The sequence below is a fragment of the Myotis brandtii genome, unplaced genomic scaffold, assembly GCF_000412655.1.
Source record: "Myotis brandtii unplaced genomic scaffold, ASM41265v1 scaffold410, whole genome shotgun sequence".
Lineage (NCBI taxonomy): Eukaryota > Metazoa > Chordata > Mammalia > Chiroptera > Vespertilionidae > Myotis > Myotis brandtii.
This window is the reverse complement of record NW_005365764.1, coordinates 1,316,281-1,320,728: the sequence shown is the minus strand read 5'-3', so window position 1 is coordinate 1,320,728 and position 4,448 is coordinate 1,316,281.

The following is a 4,448-nucleotide window of genomic DNA, read 5'->3' as shown; positions in this document are numbered from 1 at the left end:
TTATATTTTTGATATTTATTTTATATATTTAAATGCCATTTAACAAAGAAAAATCAACCAAAATAATGAGTTCGCGTGTCACCTCTGACACGCGTGTCATAGGTTCGCCATCACTGCTATAGCGCCTTCCCCCCCACCCTCGAAGGTCTTGCGAGGCTTAAGCGTATGTCGGGCAGTAGTTCACGCCGTCATGGAGGACAGGGGGGCAAGAGGATCCGCCGGAGATGGTGGATTGGCCTTCCTGCCCCCTTGCCTGGCCCTTCTAACACCTGTGGTGGCTGCCGCATGGGAAGAAGAGGCACCGTTGTCGCCATTTGAAAGTGCACCGTTCAGTGGCATTACGTACCATGTTGTGCAACCACCGTCCGTATCCAGGTGGAGAACTTTTTCATCAGCCCAAACAGAACTCTCTTCCCATGAGAAGTCACTCCCCACGCCCCCCCCCCAGCCCCTGACAGCCACTCACCTGCTTTCTGTCTCTGGGATTTGCGTGTTCTGGACGTTTCGTAGACATGGAACCACACAGCATGTGCTCTGTGTGTCTGGCTTCTCTCGCTGAGCGTGAACGTTTTCAAGGTCCATCCTCTGTGTAGCATATATGAGAAGGGCATTATTTTTGTTGTTAATCCTCACCCGGTGATATTTTCTCTGGGATTTGCGTGTTCTGGAACCACACAACATGTGTCTGGCTTCTCTCGCTGAGCATGAACGTTTTCAAGGTCCATCCTCTTTGTAGCATATATGAGAAGGGCATTGTTTTTGTTGTTAATCCTCACCCGGGGATATTTTTCCCATTGATTTTCAGAGAGTAGAAGGGAAGGAAGGAGAGGGGTGGAGAGAGAGAGAGAGAGAGAGGGAGAGAGAAACATTGATATGAGAGAGACACATGCATTGGTTGCCTCCTGCAGGCGCCCCGATTGGGGGGAGGGGGGCCCCTAACCCAGGTACGTGCCCTTGACTGGGAATCGAACCTGTGACCTTCAGTGCGAGGGCTGATGCTCTAACCACTGAGAAACACTGGCCGGGGCAGAGAATTTCATTCTTGTTATGGCTGAATAATATTCCATGTGTGGGTATGTCCCGTCCTGTTTATCCAGTCCCCTGTCGATGGGCAGACATTTGGGTCGTGTCCACCTTCTGGCTGTTGTGACGAGAGCTGCTATGAACATTATCAAGGAAGTGTTTGTTCGCCTGCCTGCTTTCCACTCTCTTGGGTTTAAACCTAGGAGTGGACTTGCTGGCTCTCTCCCCGGCGTCTCAAAGGCAGGCACCCCGAGAGCAAAAGCAGGAGGCCTTTATTGAGCATCTGCTATGCGCCAGAGCACAGAACTGAGCGTTGTTTCAGTGGGTCTTCGTGACAACCCGAGAGCAGCGGCTCGGGGGCGCTTCTTTGGCGTACCCCTGTTCCCCAGGCCTAGGACAGTATCGCGCATAAAGCAGGTGCTCGAGAAAGAGGTACCGAATGAGCCACCTTTGAGGCAGGGACTCTGGTATCCCCATTTTCCAGTTGAAGAAGCTGAGGCTGAGAGAGGTGAAGCAGCCTGCCCCACCGGGTCACGTGGCAGTAAGTGGCAGAGGCAGGCTTCAACCCCGAGGCTCCCCACCTCTGCCCGTGTCTTGTATGCCATACGTTTTACCTTCCTCGCGCCTAGCACCGTGTCATGCGTGCAGTATGTGCTCAGTCGCTACCTGCTGATCACCGTGGAACAGGGTCGGGGGGAGACCAAGGCTCTGTGTACCTGGCCCAGCGCTGGGGCAAGGCCCGGAGCTCTGTCGTCTTTGTGTGCGTCTGTCTGCAGAATGCACCTGTCAGTCCAGCCAGGCACTGCCTCACCCGATTAAGCCCTGAGCTGGCAGAGGCCGGATTGGACGCTGCCGAGCACCCCTCCCAGCACCCGGGAGAAATCTTCTTGCTGACTCCTTGGCTAGAACCACGCCTCACCTTGACTTCCGAGGCCCTTAGACAGAGGGGAACAAACTTGCCCACCGACCTGGACCGTCTTCTGGGAGAGGACGGGTCCTGCCAGGGAGAGCTGAGTCGCCTCTCCTTCTGGGACACGAGGAGTCCCTCCTCCCACGGGGTGTCAGGAGGGGTGGGGAGGCTGGCTCTTCCCCTGGAGGGAGCCCTGAGGGAGTATGGCAGGGTCCCATCCCATCCAAGTCAGGCCAGGTCTTTCTCGGTTTCTGAGACGGGAAGAGAGAGGGCAAGCTAGGCATGGGACCGCTGGCGGGAGGCTGAGATGGGGAGGGAGGAGAGCGGGAGGCCGGAGGCTGGCGTTGAACCGCTGCAGGACAGGGGGGCATGGGGGGGTCAGCCGGGCACCTCCCAGCTTATTTACTTATTCATTTAAAACTGTCCTCTGAGCCAGGGCTTCTGAGAACAAGGTGGGAAAACCCCTTTCCTGTCCCCAAACTACTGGAGCCTCCCTCGTGACCCTGGGCAGATTTCTCAGGATTCCGGCCAAATTCCAGAGCCAGTCCAGAGACCTGCTGACTCCTGGTGCTGGCGGCCACCCCCACCTGCCACCTGCCTGCCTTGGGGTGCTGGCTCCTCTCCCCAGGCCGGGCAGCCAACCCACCCTGGCTGCTGCCTCGTCTGGACCCGGACCCGGACCCGGCACCTGCTGGAGTGCGCGGGGCCCTCTCCCCTCCTTGTCCCGATCACCGCTGAGTAAAGTCCCGGCTCCGGGTGACCTTTCTGTTCTGCCGGTTATGCGGCGGCTGTCCCCCTGGCACACACCCCCCGGCTGTCATCGCCGGGGTAACTGCTCGGCCCCTGCCTCTGGCCTTTCTCCCCTGGTCGCATTTCCATTCTCTCTGTCCTTCTCCCCCCCCCTCTCCCTCCCTCTCTCTCTCTCATTCTCCCTCTCTCTTTTTTTCACTCTTTTAACATGGTTTTCCTAAAAAGTTTTTTAATCAATCAAATTTGAGGCAGAAAATAGGTTTTGTCACGCCTGGTCCCGGGGTGGTGAGGCTCTCACTCAGGCCCCTGACAGCCCTCCGTGCAGGAAGGGGGCCAAACAGAATATTTCTGGGGGAAGCGCCCGTTTCCATGACACTCCCCTTGTTGTCTGTGCGCCCCCCTCCCCAAGCTGCCGGCTGACATGGCCTCAGCGCTGTGAAAGGCCGGCCTGGGAGAGGGTGTGTGCGAGGCGGGGGAAGGGGCAGGAGACAGCGCTGGGGGGTGGATGGCGGCCGGCAGCTGCCCCGAGCCTCCATGGCCTGAGAGGGCTGGGAGCAGGTCGGGCGCAGGGACCAGGAGCCTGGCCTGCTGCTGCATAATCAGCTGAGCCTCATGCATATGGAGCCTGGGAGCCGGGGGCAGCTCTCAGAAGCCACGTCCTGGGATGTCAGTGGCTCCACAGCGGGCACTGCAGATGGATGAGGCCTCTTCGGGTCTTGGTACGCCGGTCCCAGCAGCTTCTTCACCCTCCCTCGGCCTCTGCCCACCTCTTCCGGCCTTCTTCTTCCCCTGGCCCGTGGCAACCCCCTCTGAACCATCCCTGCCTTCCTTCCCGCCCTCCCTCTGCTCCAGCACCCCTTGTGCAGGGCGAGCCTCACGTCCCTCCCAGCTCCCAGGCCCACGACCCCTCTGACAGCTCCCTGGGTCTTCCTGGCTCTTCCCTCTCCATCTCACTTTCCCGCTTCCTCCTTCCCATCTCCATCTTTCACCCTCTCTGCTCTCTTCTTGCTCTTTTATAATTAATGATTAGTTTTAATTGGTTTGCTTAGGCAGCCTAACAGCAAATTAACAGAAGCCAGCCCAGGGCTTCCAGGCTCAAGTGAGAGACCACTGTGCTTCAGGCCTGGCCAGGGGAAGGCCTGGGCAAGGCTGACCGGTGGGCTCTGCCTGGGCCCGTGGGCTGCCTGGGCGGGCTCTCAGAGGGAGGGTCAGGCCACACCTGGACAGGTGCAGCGGCCAATGGGAAAAAGGCAACAGGATCTTCCCACTCAACTGGGCTCGCGTTAGTCAAGGTCCTCTGTGTTCTTATTCTCCGCCTTTCCATGTTCTTGTTCGTATGCAAGGCCCTGTGCACATCCTCAGAGATGAGGGTCAGGGAGAAGGAGGGTGGTCCTGCCTTTAGACTTTGGTTTTGATCCATCCGTCCTCACTCATGCCATGAGCAGAGGGGTCAGGAGCTTGACACCTCAGGGGTGAACATTCTGCTTTTTCACGTGGACAGGAGGGAGTGGTCACAGGCTGTTGTTAGCTCAGCTGCCTGCCCGCCGTCAGTCACCACAGCCTGGGTGCTCTGGGGCCCGGTTCTGGTTCTGATTTGCTGGGTGCCTCTACAAAGAACTCAACCTCTTGGTCCTCAGTGTTCTGGTCAGAGTACTTAGGATAAAGAACATTGGGTGGATGGGTGGGTGGGTGGATGGATGGATAGGTGCATGGATGGATGAGTGGATAGGTGGATGGATGGATGGGTGGGTGGATGGATGGATGG